This window comes from Vicugna pacos, chromosome 26, assembly GCF_048564905.1.
Source record: "Vicugna pacos chromosome 26, VicPac4, whole genome shotgun sequence".
NCBI classification, from domain to species: Eukaryota; Metazoa; Chordata; class Mammalia; order Artiodactyla; family Camelidae; genus Vicugna; species Vicugna pacos.
The window spans coordinates 13,516,223-13,539,011 of record NC_133012.1 but is presented as its reverse complement, the minus strand read 5'-3'; the positions used below and the strand labels follow the sequence as shown (position 1 = coordinate 13,539,011).

General features: G+C 36.1%; 1 long non-coding RNA gene across 2 annotated transcripts in view; it reads right to left on the bottom strand.

Annotated features, from left to right (window-relative positions):
* The window catches only part of LOC140689481 (uncharacterized), a 34,613-nt gene that overhangs the window by 10,854 nt on the left and 970 nt on the right, over positions 1-22,789 (bottom strand). The window contains exons 1-4 of one of the 2 annotated variants that reach the window (XR_012064483.1): positions 13,893-14,013; positions 12,178-12,274; positions 4,015-4,087; positions 684-913 (exon numbers count right to left, since the gene is read on the bottom strand). This is a non-coding gene — a long non-coding RNA (uncharacterized lncRNA). Of the gene's footprint in view, positions 1-683; positions 914-4,014; positions 4,088-12,177; positions 12,275-13,892; positions 14,014-22,789 lie in introns of those variants that run through there. The other variant, XR_012064482.1, reaches the window with a different exon arrangement.

Below are 22,789 nucleotides of genomic sequence, written 5' to 3'. Positions count from 1 at the left end.
TTTGATGCTGCATTTCTTTATTTCCTTCTTACACTCAAAATAAGAACCAGCAAAATTTAAGACAATGACAAACTGTATCTTTAAGAGATATAATTCCCAGTGCAATACCTTGCATGCTTTGAGAGTGACATTGTTACTCATAGGTTCCAAAAAAGCAGCAGGGTCTGTTTAAAGTTTTGTTTTTTAAGTCACTATTACTTATTTTTTTTTCTTTGCTGCCCAAATATCTCTATACACTGGTTTGGATATTAGAAACAAAACAAAACCAGAATCATTTACACTCCTCACAAAAGCTTTCAGATGTTAAATCCAAATAGAAAATAAATGAGTGCTTTTCACTTTGGGGAATCATATATAGTCTATGACTTAATTTAATCTCCAAAACAGTTTTGGATGGTTGTAGTAAGCAACCAGACACCTGCATACTTACTTCCAGTAGATCTTCGCACCGTTTACCAACCATAGTAAATGCCTGGTGTTTGGCAAACTCTTTTTTCTTATTAAGTGGAGGTGTTGGAGAGTAAAGATTGGCAGTGGGTATTAAGCCAGATAATTCCAATGCAGGGCTTCATTAGTGTTTTCAGAGCACTGGCATATTGCTAAAAGAACAGCTACCGAAGACAGAACTTACAGAAACTGAAAATGTTGCTGTTGCTTCTTATAGTTACCAAGCAGAAGCTTACCTTCTTTGGGGGAGCCACGTGACAAATGTTAGCAGGAAGGGCTATTACCATGGAACATTTTCTTGAGCGTGATTCTAGAACTAAGCTCAGGCTCTCCAGGAAGGAGTGGCATGATGGCTTATGACATCAAAGGTTCTGGAGTGCTTCGTGAATGGCAGTACCTGTGCTACTGTAGCAGTGAGCTGGTCTCCGAGGTCTTTCAGCGCAATACTGGGCCTCAGTTTCCTGAACTGTATAATAAGGGGGTCACATTCAAAATACTTTTAAATGCATCAGTGTTACCTTAATATCCTTTAAAATTACAGTGTTTAATTTTGTGCTATATAGAATTTACTTTTACACTAATGTGGAAGTATAACATACAGAGCAAAGTACTGAAATGAAAGGAATAAAGAACAGAGGGGAAGGCTGTCCAACACTTGATAAATTATGGTCCATTGCATAATTCAGAGCATACAATGGAACTCCCTGGGTAATGAGAGTTATCTGAGCTCTAGACAACAGTTTTACTTGATAACTGTTCAAAGAGAGAAGTAAACGAACCAACACTGGTTAAGTATATATACTTTTTTAACACTGAATTAAAACTATTTATGTTACTCCTTTATCATCTCAAATATTTATTGGATAAAATTTAATTAATCCCAATTTTATAGGCAAAAAAGATGTGATTTGGAGTGGTTAAGCACATCACCTGAAATACTTTTTTGTGTTTTAGATTTAAGGCGTGCATTTGCTCATTTATTCACTAAATGGTGACAAGTATCTCCATATATCAAGCACTATTCTGCTGTTCTAGACACTGGTAAACAGTGGTCATCCCAACAGATAGAGAAGACTATGACTCTTATGAAGTTTGGGCTGGCAAGGGAATGCAGACCACACATAATGTAAAAACAAATAAACAAGATAATGTGATAATATGAAAAGTTCTACGAAGAAAATAAGCAATGAGAGACTGACAGGGTGAGTCTCACTCATTATGATAAGCAGTTTAAGAGGAAGAAGAACCTCATAATTTCAAAGGCTTTAGTCAGGACATTTTCTGGGTGTTGTGCAGTAGGATCTGTGCTGACCCAACCATGTGAAAACCAGGGTGCCGAGTAGGAGAACAGTCATGAGAACAGAGACTGGGAACATTTATTTGATTTCAATAATATGAACAGTGCTTTACTAGAGAAAGATATAGCAAGAATAAATCTACACTGCAATTGTTAAATCTATAGTTGGATTCTAAGTCAAAACTGATTTGCAGTTTTAATTACAATCTCTTATGAGATTTTGCATTTTGGCCTTGGACACACTCACTGTCTTTTAACACAGACCATTTTTACCCCTGTTGATTTTTATCTCCTGGCTGCATGTGGGAAATTACGCGTTTGAGTACGAACATAATCCATTATCCCACAACAACAAAAAGTTTTGTATTATGGAATGCCTCTCCCCAGCATAATAAATCTCAGAATGTAGAATGTTTTTCTAATGATATAAAATATGAGCTTTGATGTCCTGAAAAAAAAAAAAAGACTGCTAATTTATTGTGCAATCACATTCTACTAGAAGGATTCCATTAGAATCACATTCTACTTTTGGATTCTGACCCTTAAAAAGTGCTGCTTGTGTTATGTCAAATGACTTATTAGCTGCTTTTACTTTTGATGTGTCTGTTAGAATAAGTTAATAAAACTGACCTAACTGTTATCACAAAATATATCCCAAGCTAAAGCAGTTTTGTCTCTGTCTGGGCCCATGTAAGTGGGGTACGAATTTGGCTATATTACTTTTTTTCTTAACTGGGCACCCTAATGTTTTATATTGTTAGGGTGCCTCCAGAGTACAGTCTGATAAATCTGCATGGCTCACCATATTGATTGATATAGTATTTGGAAGCTCTAATATGTAACTTTCAAAATATTTAACAAATTATATGAAGAAGTCTGGACCAGATAATTTTCCATTTTAGAAACTTTGGATTTTATGATATTTTTAAAGGGTATGCAGACCAGGTCATTTCCTTGAATACAGCTTGTTATTATGCTGAAGGGTAATCTTAGCATAGTTACCACGGAAAAATGGCTGGTGATAAATACTTATTAACTGGAACAATTAAAACAGAGGAAAACAATTGAATCAGAGGACCAGTATCTAATAGTATCAACTTAGAGGGAACCATCGTTTGCATCGCAATAACTCTCTGGTTTTCAAAGATGAACCAGTTCAGTTTGGAGCTATACCTCTTGCCAATGGTGACATGAAAAATAGATTCCCAGGCTCTGATTCATCAACTTTCCACGTAGCTTTAAAGAAAATTGATCTACCATATTTTCATCACTCCCTGAATAGATATAGCCAAACAAACACAAACATCCTCTAGACTTCTAAAATGCATACATATTTGTGCTAAGAAGTAGTGTTTAAGCATCATTTGATAATTGGTTTTAAGTAAGTTAATTATTTTGTTAATAGTGGCCCAGAATAATCAGCTGTCCATATTCAAATTATGGTAACAAAAGTTGAAGAATTACTTATCTTATTACAGATCAGAAAGTGGAAATAAAACTAATTGTACTTACTCTGACTCAACTTTATCTTTCTCAGTTTTTGTTCTGTGTTATTTATAACCAATGTCTTATTCCGCATTACGTATGATTGTTTTCTACTTTATATACTCCTAAGAGTTGAAGATTGATCTAGTTGAATTAATGTGATGATGTGATAAATGCAAAAACTGTTAAATTCTTTTCTAGCATAAACTCTAAAGACAATATGCAAGATAAATTAGAGGAATATTTTAACATGGTGACTACATTGTCTAAAATGTATAGCTTTTTAATGTAGTTTAGCTACATATTTTCAAATTTAAGATGCATTGAAAATGTCAAAGAAAATTGACCTTATATCTGCAACATTGTGTTGCACCATTCTGCAATGGTAGGGAAATATATTTCAATCCATTTTGTGTAACAGCAAGACTTGATCTGAATTGTTGGGAAACATTTTTAGCTTTCGGCCTAGCTTCCATGTTTCTAAGTCCTGTAATGCTGTGTGAATGGACAGTCAAAAAGAATTCAAATGTCCATTTACTGCATAACACTGATCAGCCATTGTCTATAAAACACAGTATTCAAAAATGGCAATGAATTATAGGAACTATATTATATTTTGAAAATTAAAGAGAAATGAATAACTAAAAACATTAAAAGATTAAAGGCAATTATTCTCATTAAAATGCATAATTTACTTTGAGCTGGAAGCCATTATTTGCATATGTGATCATCTGGAGGATGGCTTCAACAAATTACTTTCAGAGAAAATAAAAGACAAATAATACCTTTAAGTGTTGCAATTTCTGCAGGCTGAGCTTCTCAGTCCATGGTGTCAGGATTAGCCTGGTTTTTCATGACCTCAGAAAAGATGAATGATGTCAAAAATCAATGAACAGAAGGAAAAGTACATGGCTGAAAGCAGTAATTATTCATTGAGTAATTTGCATTTCTTCTGATTCTTATCATTTCTGAAGATGTATTTAAGTAATCATCATCTGGTACTTAACAGTTTTCATTTAATCCTCTACACTTTTCTCCAGTTACATTTATCCAATAGATTAAAATATAACTGAGACATTTTTCTTTGCCTAAAGAATCCAACAAAATGGCTTTAACCTAAAACACCCAAATTTTCTATTTGGAAAATCTAACTACAGTAACAAAATACAGTTGCTTTCCAAAAGAAAAGATTGGATTTCCCTACCATAACATAGTTTCTGGAGTAAAACTTTCATCTTATACTAATAGAGATAAGCTCTATTTTTATGTGAAAAAAATGAGCTAGTTGACCTCAAATATAAGGCTTTTCAACAGAAATGACTTTGTGATAATTCAAGCTGTATAGGAAACTCTTTAGAATATAATTATACTTCCCTAAAATTTATATTATCTAACACATACACCCTTAGTTTCCTTTGGGAGATTTAGGAGCAGTATGCTAACGCCTCACAAAGCTCAATGAAAGTCCATGTTTATTCATGATTACAAAGCTTGTTTGCAGAAAAACACATTGCTTATCCTAAGTATGCTGGAAGCAATGAGTACAAGTTATACTTTTTAGAGACAGACATTTTTATATATAAATTAAAAAATAATAATTGCTATTTTTTATAGCAAAGAAAAACTAAATTTTGGCTACAAAACTCTAGCTTCTGGGACAACATAATTTACAGCAGTAGAACTAATGTCCCTACATAATTTTAAGGTGTATAAGCATATTTTCCAAATATATAATATTGTACAGTTCAATTTTAAAATATCACTTTAGTTAAATAATTGTTAAAATATTTACATTCCAATAAAACTTCAAAGTAGTATATTATATCCTTTAGAAATATGTTTTTACTGGGATTATTAGAAAAATATATAAATGTAATATATTGTAAAAATTTTTAATGTACTTTGGCTTTTTAATATAAATGTAAATAAAAATATTTAGTAAACATTATAGCCAAATGTGATAACTTTGTCTTTCATATTAGATGCAAGGCTTTTGTCATTGCAATAACATCATTTATTTTAGGAAGAGAAAAATTTCCTGGGAAAATAGTGGTAAATAAATTATAAAGCATCAAAACATCTACCAACATGAGTCACTCAAAATGCAAAATGACCCTTTATTTCTGCTATGATAATATGCCTTTTATTGCTGAGAAGTGAGAATTATTCTGCAAACATGCATTTCCTTCAATTAGGTTTTCTCTAAAAACACAGCCTATGGAAAAAGGCAAGATTTACCTCTAACCAAAATGGGCTATAAGTTTCTTAACGCACACTTACATGTATTACATTGGATCAGTGTTTACAAATGTTTCACTGAACTCTAGTTTGACAAAACATAGACAAGACTGTGGGAAAAAAGCCATATGGACAAAACAAAACAAAAAAACTGTACAGGACTAATCATAGGAAAGACTGGACAAGTAAAGTCATACAAATCCTTTACTTATTAAAGCCTTTACTATGTATACTTAAATATTAATATTTAATAACTTCAAGATGGAGATCCACTTTGCAATACCTCTTGGTTATTTAATCAGAAAAACCTATTTTTACAGAAAATCTCATACTGAAGCATATCTTGGGGAAAGCTATTCTAGATTTTCCAGCAGTGAATCATATCGTTAACTTGAGATTTCACTTACATAAATTACCACATCATTGTGCAAAGAAATACTTCAAAACACATATCCATAGCATACTGAGATAATTTAATATTTTTTAGATAACAAAATTCTGATTTACCATAAGAATTATCTGTTTGTTGCATTTACCCTGCCAGTTTGAATTCTGATTCTCTCATCTTACTGCCTTTTGACAGTCATGAAGGCTTCCATGCCTGCCTATTTATGACAAGCATAGAAAATGATGTATTTCATAAAACTTGTCTTAGACGTGGATCATCATTTCCTCTTTTACAAGGTGGCATCCTGGCTAAGGCTACAGAATTTGTGAATCTGGAGAAGTGTGCCTTTTTATATTTAGTAATAACATAGAGAACTAGCAATGCTATCATCCCACTGTTATTTCATAGTACTTTATATAGTATATTTAAAAATCACTTGTTCCTAGAGCATCTTTGTTTTCTTTAAATTTAGATCTTAAAAGCATTTTGTTAAAGATTTCTGTGAATAAAAATGTAGTCTTTGATTAAACAAATACTCACTTGTTAAAAGGTAAATGAGGATAAACTCAACTTTGAAGACAAGGAAACCTAGTACCGGATAATTTGTTACTCACTGATTCAAATTTGTCTTCTTTTTTTCATTATTTGTAAGCATTAATAATATAACCTTATCACTTTTAGACTATACCTAATGAATTGGAATGCCTGAAGTCTTTGCAAGAAGATACCAGCATCAGTTTTACTTGAAAAAAAAAAACCCAACTTCCCACTATTTTTAAAAATAATTCATTTACATTATTATAATGACATCCAAGAAGTGGTATTTCAAGCAAAAGATGCAAGGAAAAAACCCACACTTTCAGATCGTGAAAAGCCCAGAACATTCATAAAGTGTACATATTAAATAATTTTCTGTTTCCCCCCTTTTAGAATCATAAACTATTAGAAATACATATTATCTCAAATTATGTTTAAAAAGGAAGAAACGTCAATCTGATAATACAGGAAAGAGCTAAGAAATATTCCATATATGTGAAGGCATTAGCATATATATTAGTAGGCAAATAGAGCAATATATATGAGAAAGAGTTAAAACTCCATATTACAAATAGTAGCAAGTCATATTATGGATTGATTTAAAGTTAGAGACAGCAGTGTCCTTCAGCACAGTTAGGGCCGGATTATTTCAGTATCAGTACAGGAAATATTTCAATAGACAAAAACCAAAGACTGTTTCTGATATCAAAAACTGTTTCTTCTAGAGTCAAAGATGTGCAAAAAGTAGCTTATCTTTGTAAAAAACTATCCATAAAATATAGAATCTGCCACTGCAACTTAGTTCAAGTTACAGAGATGTAACAACGTCCCATTGGAGACTGCCTGACCTCAATTCTGCCTCAAATGCCCTCTTTTTGTACAGATACTACTGTTTCCTTCCTTCAGAGCTCTCCTTAATTCTCATCTTTTCTGCCAAACGTCTTTCCAGTTTTTTGTGGTGGGTTTAAGATAGCCAAGTGGCTTGAAAACCTCTACCCAAAATATCCTTAAAGACTCAATAATCATTGGTATCCAGAAAATCCATTTTTTGAAAGTGAACAGAGGTATTTTTCTTCTGTATTCTCTTATGCCCAGACACCTGTGAACCACTACATCGATCCCATTGTTCTGTGTTTGCAGTTTCTTGTCCAGCATTTCCTCCTGACTTTGATATCTTTATAACTGGATCCAGACATGACATCCAGAAAAACAACCCAGCAGTTAGCTTCTCCTTCACCCTAAAGCTACGTAGCTCTTCATCCATAACATAACCTCACATGTAAAGTCGTTCTTCTATGGTTCAGCCACATCAATATAATTTATTTTTAATAATCCTTAAGAGGCCAAGAGTTCTGAATAATAATTGTATTATGAATATTCCTCTGTTACATTTACTTCATTTTTTAAAAGAGAACTCATTGAATGCAATCTAGCTAAAATCTAAAATAGTTAAAATATTCTAGATAATAAGGATATGTAATTTGACTACAGATAATACAAATATGAAATAATTAATATAATTAATGAATGTCAAGTAAGGTAACTGAAAACACTTAAATAATAAAATAAATAATATGAATATACTAATTATAATAAGTTTTAAACCATTCACTTAGAAAACAGATATTATGCTTTTTGGTGGAGATAAAACACAATATTGAGTCCCACGAAACTTACCCTCATTATTTGCAGTGTTTTGGGAAAATCTACTTAAGCACTAAATCAGTTTTAAGAAATAACAGGTAAGTGAGAAAATCAGAGAGCACAAAAAGGAACAGCAAGACTCGAAATAGAGGCAATCCTAATTTTTAGGAAAATGAAGGATATTAGTATGAAATTTGAAAACATAACATTTACTCAATCCTGACTGCATCCAGGAAAAGGCAAACAGAATGTGGTAAAAAGCTCGTGTTTTAGTCAATTCTCTCACCAATTGTAACATATTTGATGCCAGTCTGACAGCTCAGCCATAAGTTAGCTTGTGGTTTGATTTTTCCCACAAAGTACAAAAAAAAACTTTGTTTTCTGATTTTTCTCAAAACTGAATGCAAATAGGGTCTAGTAAGTATATTCAAGAACTGCTAAAATCCCAGCAAGAAAAACAAATGTAGAAACAAATAAATAAAACATAGACATTACCAAAAAGTACTTCAAATAAGTAAGTTTTGAAACAGTTTCAGTGTTTAATAACTGAATGTTCCTACATATTTGCCACACATTGCAGTATGCTCACTCTTCCACTGTGAGAAACAAGTTTTGTGGTTTGAATACCACAGATTGTATTTTCTATTAATAATCAAACTTTCTTGCATCATGTAAAATTAGAGTGTTGTTTTGCTTTGTTTTCCCAAGTTGCAATTCATTAATGTTAAGTATGACATTTGCTAGAAGCCTTCCCAATGGAAGACTTCAGTTTTAGCTCCTCTACATTTATGTGAAAGAATGTTGTCTCCTCTATGCTGATGACTAATTACCAGGCAAAAGCTCATTAACACAGGCATACTGAGCATGTTATGTCATTGCGTGAATGAGCACTGGTCAGGCGTGAAAGCATGCCAGAATTCATAATCAGATAAAAATTTAATATGGGTTCATGTATATATCACAGAGGAAACATATAGATGTTCCTACAATCAACAACCCATAATAGGTGCCGTCAAAAAATTCTTTTCAGAAAACGCAACCTTGGTCATGGTGACTTCCACTACATATCTAAAAATCTTGCAAGATATGGTAGAGAAAACATTGTTTATTATCTGATCTTTTGGGGACTTCTCTACCTTATACATAAATCCTGCTGACTGATAGTGTGAACTAGAGTAAGAACTAGAGTGTGAACATGTAACTAGATATTGTGGATCAAACACACCCAAGCGAAACTGCTTTGCAAGCTTGCTTCCGTGTAGAATCCCTTTTCGGCAAATGCACTGCTGAAGGCATCCATTCTCTGACAGACGTCACAACATCCTGTGCCCAGTGTCAGCAATGCGATGCATTCAGAGTGGTCAAGTCTTCACTCTGAAGCCGAGTGCTATAGAATAGCCTTTAATAAGTTCCATCATGGACTAATGTGGACTCTGGGTTTATTTTTCTAAGTTGCTACTTGTGTCTTTATGCATGTGGCAGGTTAGGGTTCGGGTTCGGGTTAGGGTTTCTGTTCTGGACCTTGGTGAAGTGGCCCTCTACAGGAGACGTTCTATGCGTCCCAGCTGTGCACTCCCCTCTCGTCACCCAAGCTATATGCTCTAGGAGTTCCCCGCAGAAGGGCTGCGTGGGTCCTTCTGTGGTGCGGGCTGACTACGTGGGTGCTCTGGCGGGCTTGGCAGACACCTAGTCTGGTTGGTTGCCAGGCCCTGCCTCCTGCGGATGCTACTGGCTGCTGTTTAGCGGGGCCACGAGGTGGCTGGTCAAGGAGCCCTAGGGGGCCCCGGGACTAGTGCTGGCTCACCGGTGGGTGAAGTCAGGGTCCCAAAGACTCTCGGGCGATTGCCCACCCACTGGCAGGTAAAGCCAGATCCTGGGGGTAGCGCCAGATTGCTGGCAGGCAGAGCTGCTTCCTGGAGTCTGGCTGCAGGACCTAGGACCCCAGAGCTCATTTCAAATCCCTGCAGAGATAGTGGGAGTGAGGGTTGGTTCTTAATATAGTTGGGTATTGGGTACAGGGTGTCGGGAAGGGGGCTTTGGCCTGCCAGTGGGCAGGGCCAGGGCCCAGCTGGCCCCAGGGTAGGGTCTGGCGCGTTGTAGGATCATAGTTTTCTTGCTTCTGGTGTCTGCCCTCTGGTGGGTGAGGCTGGTCTAGACACTCGAGCAAGCTTCCTGGCTGGAGGGGCTCAGGGCCTGCCCACTGGTGGCTGGAGCTGGCTCCTGGTCCACTGGTGGGCTTGGCTGTGTCTGGGGACATGTCCAGAGGTGACTGTGGGCTCTTTAGTCTTTTAAGCAGCCAGTCCGCTGATGGGTGGGGCTGGCTCCCAGCCCAGTTGGTTGTTTGGCCTGAGGTGTCCCAGCAATGGCGCGTGGATATGTGCACGTGTTGTAAAACCACACACAAGAAGCACAAGACAAAGACACACACTGACTTCAGGACTGTAGGGCAGGAGTAGGAGAGAAGGAAGCAGTGGGAGGGCCGGGGCTTCAGCACTGTCAATAACACTTCACTTGACATCAAGAGAAAGGTAAGAAATGGCAGGAAGGGATGGGAGGTGGGCGACCTTGAAAGGATGAGCAAATGAAGAGGCGGCTCGTGCCACTAAAATTCTCCAGTGAAGACTAACAATCTAATTCATATTACTTGTATTTCTCGTAAATACCTCTCAGTGGTCTAGCATAATGTTTTGCTTTGTTTTATTCTCCTTTCTGACTGCTTTTCAAAGTAATACATTTTGTTTGGGCTCAGCCTTGAGCAGAGTGTTTTGAAACCAGCTTACTATTCCACATCACAAATGCTTTATAGATAAATATGGACCAGAGCATTTTTGTGTATTAGAACTAACTGAATTGATACAGTATCCATTGTTCAATGATATTATAGTTCTCTGATAGAAACCGTCTCTTGAACTTGTAACGATTAAAAATGTGTAGCTGCTGAGTGGCATCTAAAAGTTACATATCCATTAAAAAAAATTCACGAAAGACGTGCTACTGTGTCTCCTAGCAGCACAGTCAGAAGAGGTAGCTAGTTCCCTGGGTATTTCCACTGTGATTTTCTGCACTCCAGTCAGGGAGAGCTGCCACTTGGAACAGACCCAACATCTGACTGATGATCACCTGTAAAAGCTGTAATGGGTTGACAGGCTCTTTCTGAGCAGCTGACACATAGTGTTGTTTTTTTTTGTTTTGTTTTGTTTTTGTTTGTTTGTTTTTTGGAGGTGGGCACAGACTACATGTTTAACACAATAATATCTAAAATCATTCCAGTTTGGACCTGTGCATTTTATAACTGTCATGATTTATTTAAATACATCATTAAAATAGTCACTATTATCTTGGAAAGCAAAAGGTAGTCCGGGAAAAGGTCCCATGTTCAGTTGCACTGAATACTTAGCCAAGAAAATAAAAAATTCAGGCTTCTGGTGCTGCGGAGTCACCTAAAATAGTGATGGATGGGCTAAGTTCCCTAACTCTGTGTGTCCAGTTGTCTTTACTTTAAAAGACAGGGGTAGGGGGGCTTGTACATATTAAATTCCATAAACATATCCAGAATGAATAAAAGAATACCAAGGATGTGAAATTAAAACAAACCTCACTATAGTCATTCCCTTGTTAAACTTTTTCAAAATTCTGCTGAATTCCCAGATAATTACAAACTCTCTAATTTCCAGACTACACCTTCAGACTCCTGTCTTGCTATTCAATATATGAAGTCCTAAAACTAGTCCTGCCGTCTGGATTTCCCACACACAATTCCTCTTCTCTTCCTGCAAACTCTTACTTACTGTTGGAAGCTCAGTCCATATAACACCTCTTCTGAGAAGCCTTCCTTGATCATAAAATCATTGTTCCTCCTAGGTGCTTTCACACTCTAGTACATGTAGTTTTGTAGTGACACAGTATCACTCCTCTAGTTACTGAATTTATCTTATTTCAATTAAGAGGGCTAAGCTGCCTTGTTCATATCTGAATCTTTGGGGCCTTCTAGAGTTCCTAACACAGAGTGGCCATTTGGTAAATATCCTTTGAATGACTGTATGGAGAAAAATGAAGTGAGATCCATTCTCTTCATGCAATTCATATTAGTCTTATTTTGAAAATAAAGAATTACATTTTATCAAAGTTTACTGATACTTACAGTTACTGTTCTCTCCTTCTAATTAGGAGTGTATGGGTTGAAGGTAGTAGCTCAAACATCAAAGTAGTATGTCTTGGTTTTGCTCAATTGTGACATGCTACATCACAAAAAAAGAAAAATATACATAAGACAAACAAACTTACAAGAGATACCCTTATCCATGAATATAGATTGCTATACTAATGAAGAAAATAAGGATTTATTATCAGAAAATTAAACATTATTTCTTAGCATCACATTTATCCCATATTCTCATGAGAAAGCATGAGTAACAACAAAGCAAGAAAGAGGGTGGTGACCAAATAGATGGAAATAATGACCAAGACAAGAAAACAAGAGTCCAATAAGCTATGAACACACTGCAGATAATATCTTCACTGTAATTTATTCTTCCCAAATATCAAAATCTTTAGCATAATTTATGTTTTTCAAACACCAGACCCAAGTATAAATTCTGGCAGAAAATGTATTATCATTCATTCAGATGATGGAAAGACATGTTTATGGGTATATAAAATTAGGAACATGCTCCTGCTAAAAAGGATCATTAATGAGGTATGCAAAAGATCTCTCATTTGCTTTTGGAATATTCATAAAAAGCAAGTTATTCATCTAAGGAAAATCAGCCACCATAAAGCATATCAACCACATCTTCAATCATCTTTACCATTAAGAAGATACAGTACTTTGTAATGTTAGGGAATGCTGATGTGAAATATTTTGGGTAATTTATGCTGTTGGCTCATTTTATTTTCCAAACACAAAATGCTGCTCAATTACAAAAGAAACCTTTCTCCAACAGGTGTTATTATTGAGATTAAGAGTTCCCAGGTGCTGATGATCATAAGATTAAAGCATTTAAAATTTAACAGACTCCACTGTATTATATTAGTCTTTCAGGTTATACTTTTATTCTGTGACCAAATGTGCATTGTTTTGAAATCTTCCCTCCGGGCTGCAGAATACATGATGTGACAATGTGGAAGACAGAAAGAAACTTATTTATCCTTGCTTTTGCCTCATGGAAGCAAGAAGAAAGAAGCCCATTTCCAGGAGCCATAACTTCTCATTGGGCCCATCCCACACCAGGCATCAGCACTGATCCTCTCTCCTGGTCCTCAAGGTGGCAGCAGTCCTCCTCAGCCATAAACTTAACAGTTGGCGCTTTGGAAAAGAAACCTCTGGAAGTGGTTGTTAAGTATATTGGTGTGAGTTCTTAGCAGGAGGCCAGGTCCCCTTCAGGCTGTGCAGTCAGCTGGGCATCCCTGATACCAGGTTAGTTTTTCCCGCAGGCTAGGAGATCCACAGGAGGTAAGTCCAGGGTGTAGGTGAGGGGGGATTCTCAGTCATTTCACATGAAACTAGCAGATTCTAGCAAGGACTAGATCTGTTCCAACTGGGCACCCAGAATGCTGGACCTCTTCTAGTGAGCAAATCATCGGGCACTTCCTGGACGTGTAAAGAGAGGAAGCTTCTAGAACAAGTGGCCAGAATCAGGTCTGAATCCCTTCCAACAAGCCTCTTGCTTGGTAGGTGCCCAGCTACCCAAACTTGCAACTTATCGCAGAATATAACTGACCATAATGGCTTCTTCAACTCAAGCCCTAATCATTAGCAAGGACAAAGCAAAACAAAACAAGCAAACAGACAAAATTTCTGAACAGAGAAGGCTCACTCTTCAAACTCTCCCTCGAAGTACTTGGGAGAAGATTTACCTTCTACGATTATGCTTTTGCTAGTGCGATTGTGGAGGTTACAGGGTTTCCCAGGAGTTGAACGTCCATATAAAACTAAGTTGAGCATCCGAACATTTGTTTTGCTGTATTAGATTATTATTTAGGACTTTCTACAAGCCAGGTTCACTTGATCTTTGTAGTTACCCTATGAAAGAGGTGCCATTATTAAGCCCATTATAACATCACAATAACTCATGTTAATAGATAAATTAACTGAAGTTTAGTGAGTGCAAGTGACTTATTCAGACTCACAGATTTAATAAATGTCAGTTCCTGGACTCAGTCAAATCCTATTTGAGTATAAAGTTGCTGTTCTTAACCACTTTGCAAACTTCCTTCTCCTTCTCTATAGATTTTCATACTGTTCTAAGATAGTGGCAAGCAAATGATTTCCGTAAAGGGCTAGATAGTAAATCTTTCAATCTTGGGGATGAACAGGCAAAAATGAGGCTACAGTGTAGGTACTTATATATCAGGAGATAGAATAGTTTTCACAAATTTGTATTAATGAAATTTAAAATATAATTATAATTTTGAACTTTTTGTAATACAAGTCCACTGATGAGAATAGAATTCATTCGTGGGGGGGGAGATAAAACTGCAACTAATGGAGGAGCAAAGTTATTGTTCCTTATCATCAAATCTATTATAAATGTTTATCTGTGAAAAGCATTTTTAGCCATACAAAAACAGGCAGCACCAGATTTGGCTCATGGGCTATAGTTTGCTTTAAAAGTATTTCTATTTGAGGGAGCTGGGGATCTGCTCATTTTCACATAGTAATTCACCAAGAAGATGTGCCTAACAGTTTTACACAGAGAACAGTGTATTTCTTGGTGCAGTCAGAGTATTTCTTATGAATACCCTTTGCCTGAAATTGACTCAGCCTTGTCATCTACTCAGCACACAGACAACTATTCTTTAGAGGTCAAATCGTAAGTATTCAGCATTTGCTAGTTACGTTTTTAAAATCCTGCATTATTGATAATACACAATTTAAACATATAAGCAAAACGTATACTTGGCTCGAAGCAACATGAGCCAAGTTTTACTTTACTAACTTGTAAAATGTATCCAAAAATTACAGAAAATGTAAGTGGCTCTAGTTATATACAAACTACTGACTAAAGACAATCCTCTTAAGCTGAGGATAATTCAAATATTTGTTGAACTAGGGCTGCAGAAATCATCTAACTCAAAAAGATTCTTAATTTCAAAGGCACTTTACTAAGATACAGAAGTTTTGATTCTCAGAAGTTGTGCATGCTAATCGTAGTGCAATCTTAAAGTCATGCAGTTCAGATGTATCGGTTCAAAACCCACATATACTTAATGTTCAGCTCATAGATGAAGTTGATTATATACTATATTTGGTATCAATCCCTTAGAGAGACTTTTCCTTTGTTTTCTAAATGCATTTCTTATTAGGAAAATGTAATACTCAACTTTCTGATTCATTATTCTTAATTTACTTTGATTGTTTTAAAAGACCAGTATGATGTCAATGAGGCAATTAGAGATTCTTAACAAGCCTTTTAACACTACTTTCTTAACCCCAGGACCTGACTTTGATTTGCTTCTCATGTAGCATGCTGATAGAGGTGGGTTTTTTTTTCTTTTAAGAATGCTTAATAATTTTAGGTTTATGTCACAAGTAACAAGATAAAAATGAACACATTAGAAAACCAGGTGAATAATTGTCCTTCTCAGAGACTGGCGCTTGTTGACTAATAAGGAAGTGCCTTTCTGAGGTTCTAAGATGTCAAGTGTATTTATAATCTTCCAACATAGTGTTAGAGCAGACGACATGAAGACAGACTTTAGCAACTCTCTTCCACTCCTTTCTAGGCATGTGGATTATGTTCTAGATATTAAATTTGGCTGTCAACTATGTAATAACTTATTGAGAAATCCAAGGGTTGGGTGCTAAATCCATGGTACCAATTTAGCTTTCAAGTTAAAAACAAAACAAAACTGATGATGTGCCTAACATTATTTTTAAGACAACCATGAAATGAACTGCTTGCCCTGGGACTGGGCTCAGAAAGGCAGACCTAAGGGAAATCAGTCAGTAGCTTAACAGAGCACTGGGTGATCATCAACGATCAGTTTCCAGTAAGCAAGGGGGTATAAAAACCTCTTCAAAGAGCTCACAGACAAATCAGCGATGTTGAAGAGCGGCAGAGATGGACTTCAGAAAAGTATAGAAGAGGCTACAGTTACTTTGTTACAGATTTCTTTCTTCTGAGGTTAAAACTGTCAAAAATCTCTTTTCCCCTTTGAAAAGCATAAGTTATCCTTTACCACTTGGAAGCTGTTGGGAGAATTTAGTGGGGCAGTTGAAAAGTCCCTTTGGGTTGGTGAAATAGATCTCCTGAAAAGACTGCATCAGGATCAATTACCCCAGGTTTCTCCTGAATGGTGGCAAGGCAACTGAGGAGGAGAATGATTTATAGAACTATTTAACAGGTGTCATGCTGGGTGGGTAGTATCTATGGAATGTGTCCATGGAGGAGAAAATAAAATCCATTCTGTAATGAAATATTTGGCCACAGTCGGCAAAGGATAAATTTTAGAAATGGAGTTCCCCTGAAGAAATTCAGTAAGAAGCTGGGGAGACTGTGTGTTGCAGATAGTGAGGGGAAAGCCACAATTCATAACAACATCCAACACAGCCAGCTAAAGAAACAACTAATAGAATTCACTAATTGTCAATTATTTAAAAGCCAAACAAAATTTAAAAAGGAGACACAAACCATAGCTTAGCTAGTAATAGTGCTTCTCAGCCTCATCCCTGGCCCCAAGTCCTGAAGGGCCTTCCTATCTTTCCTATTTGTAACACACAGTACTCTACATTCTCCAGATCAGCTCACTGCACTAATCAAATCAGATAACAAATCACTTAGTTTTCCATTCTGTTCATTTCGGTGTGTGTCTGTATGTGTGTGTGTGCAAACCTAGCTATAGAGTACACGTTTATCTTTTTAAATATCACTATTTTCTGCGATTGTTTTGTCTACTCTTTTTTTTTAAATAAAAGAAAGGCCATGCTATTAATCTCTAAAAAAAAATCATTCTCAGCAGATAATTTTCTTGGACAATTTTAACTTAGCTTGGATTTTTTAGACATAGCGAAGGGTTTACTTTGCATCATTCCCAAACTTACTGCGAAAAAGATGTTTGCTCTTGGAAAAAGCAGAGTGGCAAGTTGGGGCAGTGAAAATAGCAGTAAACCAGAAGTCGTGGGGCCAAGTTACACCTGCAAGACTAACTAGACAGACACATTTCTGTAGCCAGATGCCAACAGTCCAAAAAACAACAGACCAGAGCACACATTTGACTGGTTGTATGTTTAGGTCACTTTTGCTAGAAATGCCTCTTTGATAATCCTTCCCTCAATACATGCATAGCAGTAATGACAAAATCATCTCACCTACAAGTGAAAAAGCTTTATGCCACGTATTCTAAAAGTCAAAATTTCAACAAACATAAGATGTTCTTTATCTTTTCCTCCCTCAGTATTATACTCCCTCTGTCCTTTTCAAGTAATACTGGGCCTGTTCTTTTCAAATGTAACCTAAACGTTCTTTAACAAGTTTATTTTACCTTCTATGTCTTAGTCTCTGTGCTCTCATATCACATGTATGCATTACTTTTTAAACATACATTGTTAGCCTACTGTAGCTAATTTGTTCAAAAGGGTCTTGTTTCCTCTTTGGATCCTAAAGTAATCTCTGAAAATGAATGGAAGGGAAATCACTGAGAGTGCATAAAAAAGAACCTGTAAAAGTAAGTGTTTTAAGGACTTAGGTGTGCTCATCTCCCACTTGTGACCAGTAATTAATTCCCTTTATTTCTTCCTGCATGCATGCAATTTTCCAGTTTGTGTTCTCATTTCTGTAAAAGTGGTATCACTCTTTAGAATTCCAGCTGAGAACATGTTCAAAAAACCCCAAAAGTTTGGGTCTCTTTTAGCTACAGATATGATTCACCTTCAAATGGAGAAACGTGACCATCCATTAAGACAAGAACATGTCAGGTTTTAACATTTTTATAGCCAAATATCTTCATTTGAATGTGATCAAAGTTGCCTCATTTAGATTACCCTGGAAAATTGTCAATGCAGTATATTAACGATTCATTGTTTGATATTATTTTAAAATAAAATTTACTTCCATAGACAAAATATGGGATTATTACAAAAATATTTTATATAATTTTAATAATGTTATATATAAAATTGAGTGAACTAGTAGTTACAAGTCGATCTGTTCTTATAAAAATCTTTCCCATTGCAAAAAATTTGGAGACTACAGAATTATAAAGTGTAATATACACAAAGAAAAGGGAACTGATTTTCACTCTTGAAGGGAACAACTTTTAAGATCATGGAATACTATTTGATTTTTACTGATAGTTTACACATGAAAATGTCTAGTCCTCAATATTAAATGATGTTTTTAAAAAACTTTGTGACAGACATTAAAAGCATTGTGTTGTCAAAACCAAATAAAAAGTAAAGTTCAAAATATTCAACACATTTTTTTCTTTTTTCTCCTTTGCTGCTTTCACTGTTTACCCAAATCACTCCTCACATTAACTTTGTTCCTTCCTCTTTCCAATGTAAACAGTATAAAAACTTTCTATTTATCATTGCATATTTTTCTCCACACACATTTAATCATGCATTGATACATATGAATTAATTTGCATCTATTATAGTTATTTTTCTTTGTTTTACAATTATGAGTTATATGTAAATGTTTGGATTTTGTGTTTCTCGTTTAACAATATCTTTTCAGAAAGGAGTACGCCTTTCCATTTTTGCCAACAATGCACCTTGGGTCACATCTGTACCAGCAATGGTGTTATTTTTTTCTGCATTTTTTTGCCATCTTGATAGACATAAAGTTGTAGCTTCGTGTTATATAAATTTCGATTTGATTACCAACGAGGTGAGCATCTTTTTATGCTCGTTGGTAGGACTGGCTCTTCTGACAGTTGCCTTATAATATCTTTATTCACTGTTGTATTTATCCCATTCCTGTCCATTTAAAATCATTCTTTAAATGTAATAAATAATAGCCTTCTATTAACTCTACTGAAAATGTTCCCAAATCGAGCTTGTCTGTTGATTTTGTTTTTGACATCTGTTAGCTATTTATCTTCTTTTTTCCCCTCTAAGCTCCCATGTTTCTGAATCTTTAAAATCATGACCCCAAGGCTTGCTTTCTTTCTTTCTTTCCTGGAATACTTTTCACAAGCTCCATGTTGATTTTCTTCTGGTTACTGATGTTTTGATGACAGAAAATCGTTTCCTTCCTACTATTTACTAAAAGCAGAGTGTGTGAATTGTCCTTGACCCCATTCTCTAAGCACTTGAGTTCTGATTGGATACTCTTCACAGTGGCAGCTTGATATGCTGAGATTCTAAAGCACATTGAGCTCTGCTGGACTCACAGATGATTTCTGCCCACTATCATTTTTATGATTTTGTGTTCTTTTGCTTTGCTTGCTGAATCAGGACTCAGCTGAACTCCATCACAACATGATAGCTGATGAGGTTTTATTTCCAATGTCTATATTCCTATATGAGACCTACTGCCAGCAGTGCATGCACACACATGTGTGGGCATGCACACTTTTTTCCCCCTTGCCACCCACCCTCCTTCCCTTTCTTTTTGCTTTTTTTTTTAAAAAAAAATATGCTTTGACAAAATGATTCTGAAATAGAATCACAGAGGGTAACACAAAAATCAGCAGTCACAGGTTTTTATCTTTGGAAAAGATCATGTTGCTGAAACAAAGGTCAAACAGCAAACAATAGGAAAGAGATGGGTCGCCTTTGTAAATGTGTGGACTTTCATTTGGACATGTTCATGCTGTTTCCGAGATGAGCAGGGAGTTCATGAATTACTCAATCCACTGTTCATGTCGGGTCCATCAGCCCTGCAGTGAGTGCTCGCTCTCCCTTGGTCTAGTTCCCAAGATTGCTGTAAATTTTCTTTTCATTTTTGAATGTTCTGCAGCTATTTCAGTAGGAAGCTCTGAGAGGTCTCACTTTGGAGCTAGAACTAGGCAAATTCCTTTTAAAAAAATGATAAAAGTGCATATATTCCCAGAACTCTAAAACATGGTACTCTCCTCTGATCTTTTCATTTCATTAAAAAATATGTGTATATATATAAATAATTCACATTTTACTCTAGATACTACTGCTGTCATGTGAGACTTAAGGAAGGATGATCTACCTGTATTAGAAACAAGTGAGAACAAAGGGTATGAGGCCACTGGGGCCATTTGTAACTTTATTATTCTGAAAACATGTAAGTGAGGAAGACTGTTAGAGGAAGCAGGAAGTGCAAGGGCGTCCACAGTGCATTAAGCCAATGCTCTCTGAAACCCCTGCCAGCATTCACATTCCAAATTTGAGAGTGGTATATATGACAGCACATGCTAGGAATTGATAAATATTTACTGTTAACAGACAGATTTCTGAATTGGTCCCTAAGTTTTCCGCCCCCTGGTGGACACTCCCTGCCTAACCCTCTCCCCTAGACTGTGGGTAGGACTTGCAGACATCATGACATGTGATCCTATATTAGGTTCCATTCTCTGGGAATGATGTCTTCAAAATCCTTTTAAAACTAGCTGACTTTTAAGTATGCCTGACCTGATCTCAGGAGGTCTTTAAATCTGGGTCAGAGACAGATAAAGTTGGAGCCTTGAAGTAAGAGAAACAGAGACTCTCCTACTGGCCTGGAAAACAGCAAACAGCCATGTTGTGAACAGTGCATGGAGGAGACCAAGTGACCAGGATCCCTAGTTGCTGAGAGTGACCTTCAGCCAACAGCCAACAAAACAGAACACCACCACTAGGATATCAGCTCTACAGCTGCAAAGAACTAAACTCTGTCAACAACCTGAATGAGCTTGAAGCAAGACCCTGAGGCTCAGATGACAAGGAGGAGGACAAGGTACTCATGGCAGCTTTGAGACCCTGAGCAAAGGACACAGCTCAGCTGCATCCAGACCTCTGACCCACGAAAACTGTGAGACAATGTGTGTTGTTTCAAGCCACTAAATTTGCGATATCTTGTTATGCAGCAGTAAAAAACCGATATGGATGTGAATGTTGATGCTTTATACTTAAAGGAGCTAAAATACATAAAGCCCCTTAGAACAGGGACTGGTACAGAGTAGCTACTTGTTAAATAATTGCTCTTATATTCATATTATGTTACCTTCTTTCCCAAGCAATAGACAGTAAACATGATCAAAGTGATATTCTCTAGTATTGGCATGAAAAATATATACATGCTCAATTCTGCAGGGATTACCATTGAATGTCCCCAACACTGTATCACATGGTCTTTGTGACGTAGCCTGTGCTGTTCTTACAAAGTATAAAAATCGCCTTATTTTTCCAGTTCAATTACAAGGAAAAAGGGACATGGTGATCCATCAAGCAGTAATGCTCACTAACAGCCATAAACCAAAGAACTGGTTTTCCTTTGTTTTTCTGTTCCCTTCATTTTACTGCTTTTCCAGGTGATGGGCTTTGAAATTTCCTTCTCTACTGTGTTGGTTTCCTAGGACTGCCATAACACATCACAAACAGGATGGCTTTAAACAATAGAAATGTTTTGTCTCACAGTTCAGGAGGCTGAAAGTCCAAAATCAAAGTGTCAGCATGGTTAGTTCCTTCCAGAGGCTTTGAGGGGGAAACGAGCCTTTCTAAAAGTTTCTGGTGGTTTCTGGCCATCATTGGCATTTCTTGGATTGTAGACACATCCCTCCAATCTCTACCTCTTTTGTCACCATTGTCACATCACTAACCCTCTGTGCCAGTGTATCTTTTTTTTTTTTCCCCTAGCTCTCATAAGAACCCTCTCAGTGGATTCAGGGCTTACCATATCCAGTATGGTCTTATCTTGATCCTTACTTCAACTACATCTGTAAAAATCCTATTTCCACAGAAAGTCATATTTTGAGGTTCCCAATGAAGACGAGTTTTTGGGAGATATTATTTAACCTATTGTATATGGTGACATTCACAGAACAAAACTCGGCTTCTTTAATTAATATGCAAACAAATTCCTAATTGAGTAATGTGAGCAATTATATAATTGAAAATAATTGGTTATGTAATTCAAGAGAAAAAAGAGGTAAAGACATAAAAAATAGATGGTGATGAATGGAAGGGGCACAAGGCTAATTGTAAAGCCATCTGTATTTAATTCCTTCAGCAGATTTAAGACTATTAGCAAATGTTTAAACTCTCTGGGTCTCAGTTTTATCATTTATAAGTTAAATGGATTATTCTCAGTGACCTCTAAGACACTTCCCAGTTTTGACATTCTGTGATTCTATTAACCATGTCTGTCAATCATTTAGTTAATTTGTGGTAGCAAAAAGATGTATACACCAGTTGGGAAATACTAGTGTCATGTATTTTTTTTTTCTACTTGTATTAAAAGGAAGGAAAAGGTAACTAGCACTTCCCAAGGACCTGTTCTTATAAGCTCATACAAAGTAAGTTGAAGGAATCTTTCACATTCTGCAAAGTATCATACAAGAAACAATTGGAATTTGGATTAGTGCGTAGGGAATAATTAGAATTCACTTGAATTTCATTCATTCATGTATAGTTAGTACCAATACATGCTTAGAAGCAAAAATTATAGGTTTAAATAAAGTCATGCTGCTCATGATTCTTTCTGGGCAATTACGCAAACAACACATCCTAAGTAAAGGCACCGTGTACTTCTTTACCTTGAACTTTAAAAAAAAAAAGAATGAAGACTTTATTCAGAGAATGGTATAGAAACAGAACCACCTGAGATAAAACCATTTCCTTCTACTCCTCCCCATCC